This window comes from Aythya marila (assembly GCF_965140915.1).
Source record: "Aythya marila genome assembly, chromosome: 2".
NCBI classification, from domain to species: domain Eukaryota; kingdom Metazoa; phylum Chordata; class Aves; order Anseriformes; family Anatidae; genus Aythya; species Aythya marila.
The window spans coordinates 26044118-26063888 of NC_139043.1; the positions used below are offsets into that span (position 1 = coordinate 26044118).

General features: G+C 41.0%; 1 protein-coding gene across 6 annotated transcripts in view; it reads left to right on the forward strand.

The window, feature by feature from the left end:
- Positions 1–19771, forward strand: part of PPP1R9A (protein phosphatase 1 regulatory subunit 9A) — a 160427-nt gene that overhangs the window by 21612 nt on the left and 119044 nt on the right. The gene's annotated exons all lie outside the window — the stretch shown is intronic.

Here is a 19771-nt window from a genome sequence, read left to right on the forward strand (position 1 = left end):
TTTGCAGTCATTTTTAAGATTGACATATTCAGATATTGACATATTTCGACACTCTAGGTATGTGGATTCTGACATATTCAAGTATTTTACTGATAGCTCTGCCTTCCTAGAAGCCAAAGATACCTGTTTGTTGATGTCAATATTTGTAGTTGTCCAGTAGGCTTTATTGTGCATGGACTTACTAAACAAAATACTTATTTTAATACTGTGTAAGGGCAAACCAGAGAAAACTCTTGATTTTGGAGATTTTGAGCACTCTAGGGGAAAAAACAAACAACACAGTAGTTATAAGCTAGAAATGTGGCAGAGTGTACTAATGAAACCAAGAATGTTTCAGTATGGTGCTGAAGACCATGAGGCTGCCAGACCACACAGCTTTTTATTTGTCTTTGCCCACCCTTCTCCTTTGGAGTAGTTGCTCAGTTTTATCCCCTCTATTAACTTGGAAAGCTACCTAAAAACTGCATTCTTGGTATTTTGCACATTGCTTTTGTGTTAATATTTAAAATCTAGGGAGGGGGAAATCCCCTTAAATTGAGTTGTAAATTTTTTTTCTCTTCTATCCTTATGGTCAGTAAAGTAGTTTCTAACCTTAGTAGCTGTAGGTCCAAAATGACGACCAGAAGTTACTGTCTGTAAGTACCAGTGCGTGCTACAGTCATTACCAGTAAGTCTTGACCATTAAAATGGAGAAGACACACATGACCAACCCGATAACCTTCTACTATGAAATGACTGGCTTGGTAGATGAGGGGAGAGCATTGGAGCTTGTCTGCTTTCAATTCAGGAAGGCTTTTGACATAGCGTCCTTGTGGAAAAGCTGATGAACTGTGGGCTGGATGAACAGACAGGAGGTAGATTGAAAATTGTCAAAATGGAGAAGTTGGCTGATGGGAACTTCATGAAGGGCCAAGATCATCTGCACCTGGGGAGGGAGGAACAACCCAGGCACCAGGACGTGCTGGGGGCTGTCTGGCTGGAAAGCAGCCTTGCAGAAAAGGACCGAGGGGTCCTGGTGGACACCAAGCAGTGTGTTGTAGTGCCAGCAGGTTGAGGGAGGTGATACTTCTCCTCTGCTGAGCCTTGGTGAGGCCTCATCAGGTATGCTGGGCTTCTCAGTGCAAGAGAGACATGGGCACACTGCAGAGTCCAACGCAGGGCCTCTAGGTTGGTGAATGGGCCGGAGCATCTCACCTTCGAGGAACGGCTGAGAGAGCCAGGACTATTGAGCCTGGAGAAGAGAAATCTCAGGGTGATCATTGCTCCTGTGTGTAATACCTGAAGGGAGGGTGCAAAGAGGACAGAGCCAGGCTCTTGTCATAGTGCCCAGTGACAGTGGCAGTGGGCACAACCTGAAACACAGGAGGTTCCCCTGAGCATCAGGAAGCACATCTGTGCTGTGTGGGTGACCGAGCACTGGCACGGGTTGCCCAGAGAGGCTGTGGGATCTGCTCCTTGGAGAGCTTCAGAAGCTATCTGGACATGGGCCTGGGCACCCTGCTCTGGGTGGCCAACCCTTGGCCCATTGGCCAGGGGATCAGACCAGGTGGCCTCCACAGGTCCCTTCCATCCTCAGCCACTCTGTGATTAAGGCTTCATTTACATCAGAAAAGTAGTTATGTTCCTGATAGTGACCTCTGGCAAAGGAAGCAGCTGAATTGCATCCAAGATTAATTCTTTAAAATTTGTCATTTGTAAAATATGCTAAGAGACTTCTCATGTTATTTATCATGTTATGACTTGTCTTAGTGGTGGGACTTGATAGGTGATGTTGATGGTTGGAGGTCTTGAAGGTCTTTTCCAGCCTAGATGATTCTCCATTTCAATAAGAATCCAAGGTCTTGGAAATCCAAAGGTGATGCAGCAGTTCCTGTTTGACATTCCCTGCTTGTAATAGTTACCCTTGTTTAAACATACATGGATATTTTAACAAGAGCTCATTGAATACAGCTTGAATTACAGAATCACAGAATTGTCTAGGTTGGAAGAGACCTCAAGTTCACTGAGTCCAACCTCTGACCTAACACTAACAGTCCCCACTAAACCATATCCCTAAGCTCTACATCTAAACGTCTTTTAAAGATCTCCAGGGATGGTGACTCCACCACTTCCCTGGGCAGCCCATTCCAATGTCTAACAACTCTTTTGGTAAAGAAGTTCTTCCTAACATCCAACCTAAAACACCCCTGGCGCAACTTTAGCCCATAATTGCTACCTGTAATTATGGTGGAGTGGGGTCAGATAAATGTCTGGGATGAAGAGGTTTCTTACGTATTTTCCTTCCCATAAAACTCATTTAGGTAGGGAAGTCCTGGGTTGTTCTTTGAGTTGTCTTCAAACTTTATCCCTTGTTTTTCAGTGTTGATAATTTGTATTTAATTGTTAATGAGGATTTCACTATTAAATATTGTAGAACCATATGGCAGATGGTGCTTTGTGGTAGAACGTGGTCACAGAGCTGAATTTTTCTGGACTTCAAACAATGAGGAAATATCTAGAAGATGCAGCATTCTGCCACTTTGCAAAAAAAAAAAAAAAAAAAAAAAAGCAAAGGGAAGAATTGCAGCTCTGTTGATTTGATGGCACACAGGATGTCACCTCAGTTGGTGACACAAGTTGGATGACATCCTTGTGCATATATACATGTACATGCATTACCCCAACAGACAGTGGGTTTAGCTTAAAGATTATTCATAGCCTTTTAGTATTTCCTGTTAACAGAAACTTAGACACAGCAATGTTTCCTGTTTGTCAATCAAAGTAACTATCTTTAAAAAAGGGTTTGAAGGTGTTTTTTTTGTAAATACTTTGTATAGGATGAACAGAATGACCTAAGTTTATAAGTAATATTTAACAATACAAAAAGATTTGGGAAATGTTTTTAAAAGTACTATTACTTCAGTATTTATGACTAAGAAGAGACATTCAAAAGAACCCGAAGAAAAATAAAACTGTTGATGGGTACTGTTCATTTGCAGCAAAGGCAAAGCCTGCTGACATTTTACACGTGCCAGTAGCCTAAATACATGTTCCTCTTGCTGCCTGTCCCTCAGCTGTGTTAGCTCTGTTGAGAATTAGAGCATGAATGCTCAGGTGTGGTCATGTACTCAAAACCTGTGGTTATATTGGTAAATAATTCCGCTCTGTGCTGTACAGCGTCACTGCAATTGCAAAGTTACTTAGTGAAATGCATCGAGTTGCTAACATTTTTGAGTTTACCTATGAAATCCTTCCAATAATGATGGGAAAAGGCATTTTGCTGATTTCATCAAGTTCAACATCTCCCAGTAAGTTGGTATCACCGGACACGACCAATGGCAAGATATAAAAACATGTGAGAGATTAGTGGGATTTTTATTTGTGTTGCATTTTGAATAAAGGGATTAAAACAGAAAAACAGGACTATAGAGCAAATTGTTCTTTATACTTCTGGCTTAAAAGTTGATCTTTTAAAGCAGGTCTCTTGTGCTCATAGATGATTTTTGTTATTTATTTTATTTGCATAGTCCAATGGAATTTGTGTCTCTCTAAGCTCTGGAGAATGCTTGTTATTAATCCATGCCGTTTACCAGCGCATCAGTAGTCCCGTGGTACGGTGTTATCTGAAAAACGAAATTGAACCTTTCTTTACCACTTTGCCTCAATTGACTTCCTGATGTTATCTGAGTGTTGCAGCCTGCTTTTTTTTTTTTTTTTTTTTTTTTTCCCCCCCTTCCCTATATTGATTCTGGGTAGTTGCCAGGCTGCAGTTATTATTGTTGATGGCCTAAGACATCATTTCAGTTTTTATTTTCTGTTACCTTGTTTTCTGGGGCTACATACTTGACATTTTGCATTACATTCTAAAGAGTAGAGAAAAAATAAGCTTCTCTTTTCTTTTTAACTATCAGTTTATTAATTTTTGTCATTGTTTTACATAGAGCAAAGTCACTGGAAAGACTGAAAAATTTTCTGTGGTGCCTTTTATGTTTTCTCTTACTGAGTTTATTTTGGTAAAGCACTGTCTGTGCATTTTTTTGGTGTGATTTCTTTATCTTCTGTTAGTGATATGTGTTTTTTTTTTTTTTTTTTTTTTTTTCCATGGAAGCAGTTGTTAATCAGAAAAGATCCCTGTGTCTGTTTCCATTTTGTTCAGGTTTAAACTGAAAAAAACATTCTTTTGGATTTCGTAGACTGTACGTCTGTTCTGCCTGTAACAGTTCAGCAGTACTGCATTTTGCATCTGTCTCTGCTCAGCTGCTGACGGCAGTTCTGGTGTGCTCTCAGGAATGCACTTGAACCGATTAATTAATATTTGCTGGTTTATTAACTGGAAGTTGCTTTCTTTTGTGGGACAATGTTCATTAAAATACTGCAGCCTGTGTAACTGCTGTGATTTTGTCTCACGCTGTATTTTTTGGTATGACAATACAAGTGATCTAGATGAGCATGAAAACATTTATATGTCAGATTTAACTTGCTAAGCTTTGTAAATGCAAAGCAGCTTCATTCATTCTCAGTTCGTTCATGTCCTCATTCACTTTATCTCCTAACTTCACATCGGCATCACACTTTATCTCTTTTACTCAAACATAGCACTTTATGTAAATTCTTTCTATGTCTTTATTTTGTTATCATTTTTATAGCAAGATCCTAATTCATCCTCTTTGTAAGAGGTATAGCTCTAAAATATATTTTATATTATCTTAAAGTATATTATCAGGTTTATCTACATAAAAATGTTTCAATGATTAAGAAACTAATTAGACAGCAATGGACATAAGGAATAAATGGAATTTCCATTTTATTGTTGACTGGAACCCAAGGAGACAAAGGGATCAGGTGAATGGCTTTGTGGCTGGTGCCACACTTGGGGTTTTGACCTCTACAATTCTAGGCGCACATCTGAGAGTCCAGGCATGCTGACACCAGATGAGGCACACCTGAGCATATGGGGTAAGAGTGCCCCGTGTGGCATGCTGGCTGGCCTCATTAGCAGAGCTTTAAACTAGAGTCAGTGAGGGAAAGCGATGTACTTCAGAGTGACAGAGAAGAACCAGGGGACACCAGCACTTCAGGAAGCCACAGGGAAATACCCGTGAATTGTCCCAAACAGGCACTGACAGGATGAGAGCTCGTGGGTAAAAATGAAGGACTGAATCAATCAAGGCACAAGTCTGTGGGCCCTGAGGGCATGCATCCCAGGGTCTTGAGGGAACTGGCTGATGGCGTTAGAAAGGAAGACCCAGGGAGCTACAGACCTGGGAGCCTCACTTCTGTGCCTGGGAAGATCTTGGGACAGATCCTCCTGGAAGCAATGTCAAGGGCATGTGCAGGACAAGGAGGTGATCCAAGACATCCAGCACAGCTTCACCAAGGGCAAATCGTGCCTGACCATTCTGGTGGCCTTCTCTGATGGAGTGACTGCATCAGTTGAAGACCAACTGATGTCATCTACCTGGACTTCTGTAAGGCCTTTGACACGGTCCCACGTGGCATCCTGATCTCTGAATTGGGGAGAGATGGATTTAAAGGGTGGACTATTTGGTGGATGAGGAATTCTCTGGGCATTGTTGCAGGGATTATGTGCTTCACCTGGCCAGCTCTTATAGGTAGATCTGCTTTTTAAAATACACACCTGTTCACCCAGAAGATTAAAAATCAAAGGAACACACTTATTTGTGTATGCAGATATTTGACTAGTAAAATGTTGTAATAGTAATTCATCAAAAGGTTTTGAAAGAGAAATTTTTTGTCTTAAAAACGCTGTAAATTATTATTTAATAGTAAACATAATGCTCCCAAGGGTGTGGGATTTGCTTTATCTGCAAAAATGTTCACAGTGCAAGGTAAATCTCCTAGGAGAGAGTAGTAAAAATATCTGCTAAGTGTAAGTATGGTGTGATCTGGTGTAAGGTATTTTTTTGTTCTGTATTTAACAAGGCTGGTACTATAATCATGAAATACTAGATTGAATTCTTTGTCTTTCATTAGCACTGAAATTCCAAGATACAGCTCCTCTTGTTTGCTTTCTGAATATGAGCTGTATTTTAAAGACTGGCTTGGATTACTTAGAAACCAAAGGTCAGAATTTTATCTTTTGCAGCAGAGGAGAAGGATGACTGCCCGCTGGTCCCTGTTAGACCTCCTTTTTTATTAAGTTCCTAAAGTGGAAAAAATACAACTGTAGAATAAGCTATGTTTAAAATACCTGTGTTGGAATCAACTGTTTGTGCTAATATCCTTATTTGTGTGCTTGGTGCAGAACTCAGAGCATTAGCATCAGAAACAAGATATTTTAGGGACTCCCTGATATTGAACAGCACTTTGTCCTGCTTCTGTCATGAATTTGATCAGTAAATTAGTTGATTCGTACTGGCAGCAGATTTTCAGTAGTTACAGCATTGGCTCTGATTCAGATCACTGAGGTTGCATGCAAAGATTTCTGACAGCATGTGATGGAGTACCAACCACGGGGACAGCGGAAGGGGAGGAAATCCTGAATTTATGGTGGCATTCACCACCATGGTGTGTCTGAACTAGCGCATCTGCAAACCACACTGTGTGGGGTGGGCAGATGACAGTGCTGGAGACTGTCGTTACAACACATCTGAGTCATGTGCTGGGTCTTCTGCACCGTTTGGTTAGCACTTTGGGAACAGAAAATAAGCTATGAGCATGCGTTTGTGACAGGGCAATTGTACAGACATGATGATGCCAGTGACGAAGCGTACAGATACTAGTTTTTCTGTTCCTATGGTGGTGATGGATAAAGTGTGCATCAGGATAACAGCTGCACTGACATGCCTTGCCTCCTTTTCTCACAGGTGTGTGACAGCAAATAAACGCAAAGGAGCAAATTTGAGTGAGCAAAAGTTCAGGCCATAAAAAATTTGAGAGTGGTGTAATAAAGCGAAACATGATGTCAGTGTTAAAGCTTGCTAAATTGAGATGACTTACGGGAATTTTTCTTAAAGACGTATGCATAATTGCAACCATAAAACCTCAGAGAACCTCTACGTGAATTACCAGTGCACTTCCCACCTGTGCTAAAAGCATAGCAATGATATTGTCAGGTACTTTTTAGCTAAGATCATAAGAAGATACACGTCATGGATATGGGATTTTTTTTCAGTGTTAACTCCAGCAGTGTAGAAGTTTAATGTGGACTTATTTATAGACGCACTTAAATGACTTAGCAATACTACTTCTGTTTTACAGTCCTGCCTTACTGATGTACTGGATCTGCATTACAAAGACATTTCAATTTCATATCATAGTTAAGGAAAAGTGTATAGGTTTGTCTACAGTCTGCTGTAAGAGAAAGATTTGACAGCTCATCTGCTGGAAAAGAGTGAACCAAAAAAAGAATGCCACAGCAAAATACCTGCGATGAAAAAACAAAATCTGAGCATTGTGGGCTGGGCTGGCCTTTACTCTTTGCTCTGATTGTACTCCCAAAGCAGTAAACCCTGGGAACTGCGGTCTGTTTTGCAAGGAGTCTTAAAACACTGCTGAGCATGTAGCCTGCTGTCTAATTATACCAAGTACCGGCAAGGTGGTCCCTTCAGACAGCTACAGGAGCTGTGTCAAAAAGAGTCTGCTTCAGGTATATGTCATGGTAACAAAAGGATAAGCTAATGTTTTGCTGGAAGCAGTTTCAGTATCTAGCAGCATTCAAAATAAATAAATAAATAAAGCTACTTTGAAAAGAAACCAAATGACTTAAAGTTTCTAGCTTTCAGTACTTTCTATGTATAACTAAAAAATCATGCGTTTTTGGGTGACAGCTTCTAACAAATGCCATCAGCTTCATGAAAGAGAGCATAGTGCCTTCAGTTGAAAGCAATTCTTGATGAGATTAATTACTAGTCAGCAAGTCTCCTCTGTGCGATCACATCTCAACTCTAAGCTGATCAAGAAGATGCCAGGAAAACTATTGTTACTGCTTAATGGGGTTTCTTGTTTAGTGATCCTGGAGTGTGTATGCATTGTTCCGTGAGGGCTGGGAGCTTCTTCAGGTGTGTTACAAATCTATAATCAATACTTATAAAAACTTTGGCTTGTGCAGGCAGTAAATAAAATAAATTGGAAGAATAACCATCTTCAGAGCAAGTGCCTAGGAAGGGGAGGCACTCAGACCTTACTCCGTCATTTTGCAGAACATTATTACAACATCATGCTGTAGGTTAAATAGTGTGCTCTTCCATTCTTTCTGTTGAACATGGGACCAAAGCCACAATCTCTACAGAAAGAATTTGCAGATCCTGCCACTGGAAAGAGCACAAAAGATTGTGTAGCTTACTATGTAGTCTATTCGCCTTCAACAATGAGGGCATTTTTTTTTTTTGATCTAAGACTCACTGAATGACTCCTTACAATTAAATATATAAGGAGCTAATAGATTAAAAAATGGTTCTTTAACTTAAAGGTAATTGAATACAACTGCCACGTAGTGGTTGAGTGTCAAAGCCACTTGGCCCTTTTTGTAAAGGCATACCACTGCCATCTCTTCCTCTCCTGGATAGGCTTTCAAGAAGAGAGCCAGGTCTTGCCCTTTCTTTTGATTAAATGTGATGGTCACCTGCCTTCCAGAGAGAATTGTAGACTTTTATTCCCAAGTAAAGGGAGGCATCTGCTTGTAGCTCTTTTTAGGGGTGTACGCTGGAAGAAGCAAAAGAGGTTAGAGAGGCTGCAGTACTCGGTACATTGACTCTAGAGCAGGGCCATGGTGGTGTTTATGCTTACTTTGTGGAGCAGCATCCCTAAAACAACTTAATTTCCCTTTGGATTTTGTGGGATTTTAAGGGCTCAACTCCAGATTTTTAATTCAGTCAGCACAAAAATGTTGTATTTTGCTTTGACCAGCAAATAAGACCATAAATACTTTACTGTGTATAGTCCCCAGTTAGTGATAACAAACAGTGTTTGTTTCTCAAACTACCTCCTCTTCTGGATGCTTTTCCATGCTGTTTTCTTCAAATGCAGTATCAGTTGAAACCTGACTTCTTTTTAGGTTGTTTTTCCCATTAATTTATTTGAAAGCGGTGCCTGGGAGATGAGGAGGAATAATATTAAACTTTACTACTCTAATGCAAGTTGAATGTCAGGTGTAATCCCAAGGAAAAAAAAAAAAAAAAACAGAAATAAAACATCAGTGAATAGAGAACCTTGGATGACCAGGATAGATTTTCTTATTCATGTCCTGAAGCTGCCCTGTTTCTGGCATACAGTCAGAGCCTTATTGAGCTATTCACTTTGTGACCAGAATATCTCCTTGTCTGCATAATGAATATAAATCAGCCCCATAGATAATGTAGTAGGGCGAGAAATGGAGGAAAATGAAGTAGTTCTTAGTTATGTTGCTGAGATTAGTGGAAGAGATAGAACTGAGAGCTTCAAATTTTAATGCTACATAAACATGTTAAAATTCAGATAACTGCTTTTTGGGAATCTTATGATATCAATGAACTGTTGTCAGAAAGAAAATGTGATTTGCAATTACAATGTTCGATCACTTACCTACAGGTAAATCAGGTACAGAGGAGGTCTCTGGCCAAAACCAGGGATTGCAGCTGCATCTTCAAGTGGTTGCCTCATTCCTGAACCACTGCTCTGCCCTTCACTGTTTGGATTCAAGAGAGCTTCTATGCAGTCTTCAACACCTCCAAAACATACCTTTCTAATTTTAATAGCTCCACAGTAAACGTGAAGGCAGGCTTCAGAAATTAAAAAAGTGGCTAATGTGTACTTTGGACAGAATTGTAGCTCACGTGTAACTCCGGCTGTCAAGAGTGGGTTTATTAGCAATGGTATCTTTGGCAGAACTGAAACTGAAATTACTACACAGGAGGTAAAAGAAAGCAGCTCTAACGTGCACTTTGAGTTCCTAGTGTTTTTATGATAGTGCTGACTTTCTTCACAGCAGTAGTCCAATGTGTCTTGATACTTGTTTGAAAATATTAGCTGTCATGGATGTAATTATATGCTTGGCCAACAGAAGTAGGAAACAAATTACAATTCTCAGAATCCGTACCCCTTTGCTTTGTACTACAGTATCAAGCTACGTACAGGAAACAGAAGAGATAAGAGTTGGGGGAGCATCATGGGGTCTACGTGTATATATTGCTGCAGGCAGCAGTATAAATTTGGTGTACCTGAATTAAAATTACACTAGGCAGATTGGTACCAAAGGCAGTCTTGTAGCAGTTTGGTGCTCAATAAGAGACTAATTTACCTTGCCATGAAGTCATATACTTTCTCTTCTTTTAAATGTTACATAAAATAAGCCAAATGAATTCTCCATAGCCTGCCTGTTCAATAGCTGATGGATGGATATAGGTTTTACTAATAATTTTATATTCAATAAGCAACTGTGAACACCAGATGATTTTTTCTGCTGAGGAATCAAAGATGCGCTTTGATGTAGTGACATCTTCCCCCCCCCCCCCCCAATATCAATTGTAAGTTAAGGTCTAAGTAAGGTATGTTCTTAGAAAAATCCAGTACAACAGAGAGAAGTAATAGCATTGTAGAATTTATTTGGTGGTTTGGCAACATTTGATTTATGGCAATTGAATGGCATAGTTTAGAAGACTTCCAATTCAAAGGCAGAATTCTTCTCACGGTTGCATTTAGTATGTAGGATCCTGTTTGGGGCACTAAGTTAAGTGTGTGTTCTTCTCCTTAGACCAGAGACTAAAGCTGGGGCTTGTGTGTGGACTTCTGGTAAGCTTTTTTTGAAGAATGCAACATTTAAAGGATCAGGGATTTTTCTCCAGCAGTTGCAGGGGATGACTGATTCATCTCTGTGCCATTCTGTAGAGGCAGCTGTATGTTGTTTTACTTCTTTTACAGCTGGTGGCCTTTTTTTTTTTTTTTTTTTCCCTGTGGTGTTTTAAGTCATGTTTACCCAGCAAGTACAGCGACTCTTCCTGTGCTAAGCTATGACTGAAAGTGCTGGGAAGCTTGATGCAGAGATGTTGAACTAAGCAAACAAACAACATTATTCCATCCCATTGAGAAGCTCTCTGGACTTCCGGTCTTTTAAGAAGTATCACCAAGATCATAAGGCCTGTCTTTTTTGCTTTTGTGCTGCTATGTGCCCCAGACTTTGATAAGATTTTTTTTTTTTGCTTTTGTTTTACGAAATTGTGGGCAGATGTAGAATTGCAGTAGAGTCCTGCTGTTAGTGAGACCAAAATTAATGCCTTCCCCCAGTGCAGTGAATTCTCCTTAGGGAAGCTTTCTTTTCTCTCTGTGGATAAGTTAAGAAAATGTATTCCTTATTGTGTTCTTTAAGTAGTTTTCAGAGTCATTATGTAACCTGGAGGACTTTGTGTCTGAATCTGCTCAAGATATTTTTGCACAAGATATTTATGCCAAGGTTATCTTGGTGCTGTATCAAACTTCTTCTGGTACTGAAAATTAGAAAATTAGCAGATTTCATGCGATTTAGGGATATTTGCATTGAGTGCAAAGCTATTTCAGCTTATATTCCAACAGAAGCACCCTGAATTTTTGCAGTAGGTGATGCCGTTCCTAGGTTGAGAAGCAGCTTAGAGGATTGAGTTCTGGAAAGTATTTCAGATATGAGCTGGTCTTTTCTTTCCCATGTCTTTTCAAAAGCTTTCAGAAATGCTATTTGGAGCACTGAAAAAAAAAAAAAAGTAACATACTTTCCCACAGTATAGAGTAACAACTGCAAATCCTTCACATCTAGAGTGCCACAGTGATGTATTTAAAACAAATAAAATGAGCTGCCCGAGTAGGCCCTGCCCAAAGACAGACTTTGTCCCTCACGTGCCCGCCATTTTGTGACCTTGGGCCTGGCCGTGCATCAGAGTGTTTGCCCCACCATGGGTTTTGCAGAAAGCCCCTCTTCCACCTCTGTGGAAGAAAATGGTCTTTTCATAGAATCATAGAATCATAGAATATCCTGAGTTGGAAGGGACCCTTAAGGATCATCAAGTCCAACTCTTGACACCGCACAGGTCTACCCAAAAGTTCAGACCATGTGCCTAAGTGCACAGTCCAATCTCTTCTTAAATTCAGACAGGCTCGGTGCAGTGACCACTTCCCTGGGGAGCCTGTTCCAGTGTGCAACCACCCTCTCTGTGAAGAACCCCCTCCTGACGTCCAGCCTAAATTTCCCCTGCCTCAGCTTAACCCCGTTCCCGCGGGTCCTGTCACTAGTGTTAATGGAGAAAAGGTCTCCTGCCTCTCGACACCCCCTTACGAGGAAGTTGTAGACTGTGATGAGGTCTCCCCTCAGCCTCCTCTTCTCCAGGCTGAACAGGCCCAGTGACCTCAGCCGTTCCTCGTACGTCTTCCCCTCAAGGCCTTTCACCATCTTCGTAGCCCTCCTCTGGACACTTTCCAACAGTTTCATGTCCTTTTTATACTGTGGTGCCCAGAACTGCACACAGTTTTCATCCCTGTGCTGCCAGAAGAAAGGGTACAGGAGGGTGGTAGTGCACCAGGAGGAAATTTTCTGGTCTCCAGGTGGAGGTGCTTCACTGGAGTCTCTCCTGTAACCCATCTCCACACAAAGTTTGCTCAGAAAGCACCACGCTGCCACTGGGCATGGTGGGAGGGCGTGTGGGTTAGGGATGAGGACATCTACACATATGGCAAATTGTTTTTATTACTTTTTTAGGTACATTGTTCCTATTTTTGCTGATTATTGGTCTTCAAAATTTAATTTCCTCTTTTGCATTCAAAATCTTCTATTCCAGCTGTGTATGTATGCATATCTACAGTTGAAAACCCTGTCTGCAAACAGATACTCTGTTCTGTTTTTGCCTTGAATTTAAATTGCAGTATGGATTGATATTGCAACTTGGTATACTCTGTGCAATTTGTGCATAACGAGAAGCAAACACCTAGAAGGTACTATCTATGGCCAGCCTATTTTTATTTCATTACTCAGTTGTGTTTTACTTTGCTCCAAATGATAGGAGGATTTTGGTGGGTTTTTGTTTGTTTTGTTTTGTTTTTGGCTGAAAAGCTCATTCCTTCTAGTTTGTGTAGTCAATTTAAACATTTGCTGAATCATGGTATCCAAATCCAAAATTGCAATCTTAAGTACTGTATTTAGTGATACTTAAGCATGCGTGTAAGAATTAAACATTTAAATAAGCAAAATGTTTTGCTTTGTTGTTATCTCACTGTATTTCTAAGAATTGCATTGCCTAGAGCTCTAAACCTGGGGAGAAAACAAACAAACAAACAAAAAACCATTATCAGTGTGCAGACATCCGGGTTTGTTGAGTTCACTTTCTTTCAGGGGCATTTGTTGCAGAACTTAACTCCCAAGCCCTAACACTCATTCTTCAGCTGTTTTCTCTGTTATAATACTTTGCGGATTCCCTGTTGCTGCTTGGGGGTCTGTGTTGCTGGTTTACCCTACATGATAGCACTGCAGCAAAAACTTTGGAGAGAGCTGGGGATGCATGAGCGCTGAAGCTCGTGTGTCAGTGATTTCATGCTTGTGCTCCTTGTACCTTCCCTGCTGGCTGCATGTCAGATTTTCAGGCACCGTTCATGACCTTGCAGTTTAACATTAGAAACACTGTTCTAAATAATCCTATTCTACTTTATGTAAAATAAGTAAATCTCAGGTTTATCTTAGTAGCCACAGTTCAATGACTTCCATTTCCGCATGGTACCTTCCGAATTTTTTGAATTACTTATCACCCTGATGACTTCCCCATGGTTAGTCCAGTTACCTTGGAAACCAGTTTACCCACACATCTAATCTCTGAACGGATGAAATAGTATGTACTGAGTGCAAATCAATTTGAGGCAAGCTTTCTCCTGTCTTAATTGAAGAATGTTAATCTCTTTGTTCCAGATGTATTAGTATTTCAGAGTTTTTTATTAAGTTCAAGTAACACATTGTGCTTATTTTTCATTTTAGCCCTTGAAAACACAGCAGCAAGGGCTAATGTTATTGTATATTTTGAAAAGATATAAATATCTCCCAACTGCATGCAAAAACAAGCAAACAAAAACAATAATGGAGAGGCACAAAGCTGTACGCTGACGTCGGAGGTTAAATTATGCAGCTGTGTAGTGGTAGTTCAGAAACATCTGGTTGCACAGGCGTAGAGCAGCTGTTGCGCAGTGTCACCAAGAGGAGCTTCAGCACACACACGGTGGTACTGCCCTGGAGCTGGCGAGTAGGATGGGCCATGCATCTCCTTTGATACCCAATCTAGTGATTTGTTCAGTCCCAGCTTCCTTGGGGTAGGCTCTCCTGAGAGCTGTATTTTTCTTAGCGTTTCATTGAAGACCAGAAAAGGAACAATAAGATATTGCTTCTTTTTTTCCCCTTTAGCTTTTCCTTCTCCTTCAGTTTTCACTGATCAGTTGCCAATCTCCATGCTATTACAATTTCATTCTTTTACTTATGTAATAAATAAACACTAAAAGTTGACTCTCTTTGTTGACTCTTTTTTTTTTTTTTTTTTTTTTTGGCACAGCATAGAAACACTGATTTTTCTCCCTATCTCCTGGTACTTTATTCCAATGATACGAGACTTCATTGAACTATTTTTTTTTTCAGATTTAACTATAAACATGGAAGTTGAATAATAGTTATTCTGAAAATCAGAATGGTATTTTATTTTCAATATAAAGCTACTTATCTGTTATTTCTGGTTGCTTTTCTTGAAAATTAAAGTGTTGATAAGAGAAAGCTCTCTGTCTCCCAAGAGACTTCCAGCGATATTGTGCTTTCTAGGCAGAACTATCTGTGCTTTTGCCTTCTGGTGTATTTGAGATGATGCTTTATGACAGTGTATATAGCAAAATCATATATTGTGCATCACAGATGGTTTTTAAATAGTAATTAAGTAATTTTAAGCATATGCTGAATTGTGGTAAAAATTATTTACAGTGGCACAGTAAATAGCTGGCTTACTGTTTTCTCATTCACGTATTTCTCAGTATGGTCATTTGCTTCTCCCTCTTTCTGACATATTCAGGTCATTGAAACATTTCCTGAGGGTGAACAGAATTCTTATATGTGATTGTTAGATATTATTTATTCTGGAATTCAGGTAAAAAAAAAGTTTCATCCTGAAATCTGTAGTAAGATGAGTTTCTGGAATTTTCAATAGTATTTTTCTTGTAAGCTTTATCATGTTTAAAACATGCTTAATTGGAAGGAAAAATATTTGAGAGCAGGATTTATATACTTACCTAGAACGTAATGCAGTTTTTCTTGCTTGATTAGTACACTTACAATTACCTACTAGGATTCAAACAATTAGAAACCAAAGATTTGGCGATAGGTTTTAAGAGGGATTTTTTACTGGTTGTTAAAGTTCATAAGAAATCTCTTGAAATTTTAAGATGTAGTTAGAAAGTGTGCACAGAATCTATTTTCTTTTTATTTTTCCTCTTGCCTCTGGGAAAAAAATATGTGTGTGAATGACATGTGATCTGCTTTGTTACTTGGAAAAAATGTGCTCCTGAAATCAGAAAAAACATGCTTTAGACTGAAACGAGATATTCTCAGTTGATGTAAATTTACATTTAAAAAAAAGAGATGTAATTATGTCATTTTTATCTACTGACGTCCTGATTACAGACATGATGTTTTCCAGTATTTTAAAAACATTTAAAATAAATAGGGCCATCCGGAGTAGTCGACATGGATTCACAAAGGGGAAGCTATTCTTGACCAACCTGGTAACCATCTGTGATGGAAGAAGTGACTGGCTTGGGAGGTGAGGGGAGAGCAGTGAATCTTGCCTAAGTTGACTTCAGTCAGGCTTTCTACACTGTCTCCTGTAGCATTTTCACAGACAAGATGAAGCAGGGGCTGGATGTGAGCAGGCAGTGAGGTGGATTCAAAATTGGCAGAATTGAGCTCAGAGAGTGGTGATCAGTGGCATGAAGTCTGGCTGGAGGCCAGTAACCTACAGTGTGCCCCAGGGTCCGTACTGGGCCCAGTCCTGTTCAACGTCTTCCCCAGTGATCTGGAAGATGGGGCAGCACGTACCCTCAGTGAGTTTGCAGATGGCACAAGGTCGGGAGGAGTGTGGACACACCAGAGGATCATGCTGCCATCCAGAGGGGCCTGGAGAGGCAGGAGAAATGGGCTGGCAGGAACCTCATGCAGCTAAACCTGGAGAAGTGCAGAGTCCTGCGCATGGGGAAGAACAACCCCAGGCACCATGACATGCAGGGGGCTGCCTGGCTGGAAAGCAAGTTGGTGAAGAGGAACCTGGGGCGCTGGTGGAGATGAATATGAATCAGCAGCTGCTGTTCATCTGAACATCAAGAAACACTTTTTCACTATGAGGACATGTGAGCACTGCCCAGAGAAGTTGTGGAGTCTTCCATGTTGGAGATGTTCAGAAGCTGTCTGGACATGGTCCTGAACAAGTGGCTGTAGGTGGCCTTGCTTGAGCTGGGGGGTTGGACCATGTCACCTCCAGAGGTCCCTTCCAACCTCAATCACTCTGTGAAGCTGTGAAACTTGTTTTGAGCATTGGTGTAATTTCAATTTAAGTAGAAAAAAGAGCAGTTTTATTCCTGCGGGTGCTGTAGAGTTGTAATGCAGGTAGCAAATTGGGTGTGTAGATCATGTCAGTGTTGAAAGCAGAGCAGTCAAGCTAGTGAGAAGTTGCTGGATAGACTTTCTCAAGAGTTGAAGAATGTTTTCAGTGCTGATGATGACAAAAAAGCAACTGTGGAGATAGTTGATCATGTAAAATTTGTGGATATAAACAATGCAGAAAAAGAAGAACCAGCAGACCTTGAAGATTGGTGTAATAGATGTGAAGTTAAAATCAGTCAGAAGTGCTGTTATGTACTTTCAGGTTGATGACTGATACCTCCTGGAAATTCAGGAGAAAGAAGGAAATACCTCTATTCTTTGTCAGTGATAGGATTAATATGATAAATCTGTTGAGGCTATGTGTCTATCTTGCAAGTTTATATTTAAAGGCAGTGTGTGTGAGTATGTGCAAGACAACCAGGGAATCAGGCCAGCCAGCATGGGTTCATGAAAGGCAAGTCTTGCCTGACCAACCTCATCTCCTTCAACGACTGGGTGACGTGCCTGGTGGATGAGGGAAAGGCTGTTGAGGTAGTTTACCTGAACTTCAGCAAAGCCTTTGACACAGTCTCCCATAACATTCTCATGGAGAAGCTGGCAGCCCATGGCTTGGACAGGCACACTCTTTGCTGGGTTAAAAACTGGCTGAATGGCTGGGCCCAGAGAGTGGTGGTGAATGGAGTGAAATCCAGCAGGTGACTGGTCACCAGTGGTGTTCCCCAGGGGTCGGTGTTGGGGCCCATCCTCTTTAATATCTTTATTGATGGTTTGGGTGAGGGAATTGAGTGCACCCTCAGTAAGTTTGCAGATGACACTAGTTGGGGGGAAGTGTCAATCAAACAGAGAGACCTGGACAGGACGGGACAATGGGCAGAGGCCAATGGGAATAGGTTCAACATGGCTAAGTGCCGGGTCCTGCACTTTGATCACAACAACCGCATGTAGTGCTGCAGGCTTGGGGCAGGGTGGCTTGAAAGCTGAGCAGAGGAAAAGGATCTGGGGATGCTGGTTGATGCTCACCTGAACATGAGCCAACAGTGTGCCCACGTGGCCAATGGCATCCTGGCTTGTATCAGGAACAGTGTAGCCAGCAGGAGCAGGGAGGTGATCGTCCCCCTGTACTCAGCTCTGGTGAGGCTGCACCTCAAGTGTTCAGCTTTGGGCCCCTCACTACACGAAGGACATCGAGGCCCTGGAGCATGTCCAGAGAAGTTCCATGAAGCTGATGAAACCATGAAGCTGAGCACAAGTCATGTGAGGAGCGGCTGAGGGAACTGAGGGTGTCTAGTCTGGGGAAGAGGAGGCTCAGGAGACCTCATTGTTCTCTACAGCTACTTGATAGGAAGCTGTGGGGATTTGGGGGTCAGTCTCTTCTCACAGGCAACTAGCAATAGGATTAGAGGGAATGGCCTCAAGTTGCACCAGGGGAGGTTCAGGTAGGAAATGAGGAGACATTTCTGCTCAGAAAGAGCAGTCGGGCATTGGGACAGGTTGCTCAGGGAGGTGGTGGAGTCACCGTCCCTGGGGGTGTTCAAGGAAAGGTTGGACGAGTGCTTAGAGACAGGGTTTAGTGGGTGACATTGGTGGTAGGTTGATGGTTGGACCAGATGATCTGGAAGGTCTTTTCAAACCTTAATGATTGTATGATTCTAAGTGTGTCTTTAGAGATGTATGCTGAGGTATTTCTAGTACAGGTAATAAGGGACTGGGAAAAACTAGGCTGAGCAATTGTTTAGAGTTCCAGGGTTTTGCATTTAAGAAACTTGAATTTGCACTGAAATGGTCAGGTGAACAGAGCTGACAGTAATGGCATCCAAGAGAGCCATTATGAGGGTGGATTCAGGATGGAAAATAGAGGTCAGTTATTAATACTTGATCAATGGGCCTTGAATCTTCATATGAGGATAGAAGGCATACAGGTAGTTTTAAGATTGGCTACAGTACATTTGTGAAAGATATTATCAAGTACCCTGAAGTAGCAGAGTTTGGTCCAAAAATTAGAAGGTGCCTTTAGGATTATGCCCATATTATAAAACCTTAAGTGAAATACCTTAGCTTCTTTCTATGTGCTGGATCAAGACAGTGACAGAAGAAATTAATGCTTGCAGATGCATGCTTTTTCACTTCATTTTGGCAGATTTATCACACAAGAGCTATGGATTTTTCTAACGTGTTAGAGCTGACAAACTTGTCAGCTCTAAAATGCCACTGATATCAGGCATACTTCTGTTTGCATAGCTAAGCTCATTCTCTATGAAAAACTACAGCAGAGCTATCCTGCTTTCTGTCAGGGGAGTTAATTAAACTGAACTGAGAAACCTGGAACCAGGGACTTCTGATGTGCTTGCACCAGTGGATGCTATCTAAAAGTAGAGGGATAAATCCTACAGAGGACAGCTAGGCACCTTGCCTTCCTTTGCTGTGTTCTTCACCATGTGTGTTTCTAGGCAAATGTATCGTGAGCCAGCTTTCCATCATGAACAGCTGATTTGCTGTTTTTTCAGGTCACAGGCAGCCTGAATAAGGAGAAAAAAGAAATCCTGTTTTACTTATCCATTGGTATTTCTTTTTTTTTGTTCACATTGTCGTGGGTAGAGATGAGTAAGGTACCTCTGAAGTTCATCTAGACAAAATACCTCAGTTTTTTACTGAGGTGGTCTCACACAGCATACAGGTGTTTTTTTATTCTGACCTCAAGTACAGAGAAATGCATGTTGTTAAGCAGTGAGTGCTACCTCACTAGAAGTAGATGCAGTAGAAAAGTCAGTAAAAGCTGGTCTGAGGTAGTAACCTTAAGGTTTATAGCCAATGACAGTGCAGTCAGCCTAGCCAGTGTAATTAATATCATCCCTCAGGGAGATGTCTGAAACAGCTGAACTGGATTCCAAATGGCCCCATTTCTTCTTTACCTTAATCATGAATTTAGCCATAGCTAGTTTAGCTAGCTAGCTCAGCTACAGGCGTTCACATTTTGATATCTAAGGCTGGTAAAGGAAACTGGTGGGCTTCAGAGGTTAATCACTCTGTCTCTGCCTCTAACTCTGGCTTTGCTTAAATCAAAGTGCCTTCCTACATTTTAATTATCTCCATATAAGGGGTTTGCACCTGATTCTGCCTCTTGCAGCTGGTGATAGGTGAATTTGGCTTCCTCGTTTTAGTAAAGAATAACAAGGACTCCCTGCACAGAAAAGTTTAATCTTAAAAGTTTTAAGAAGTTCC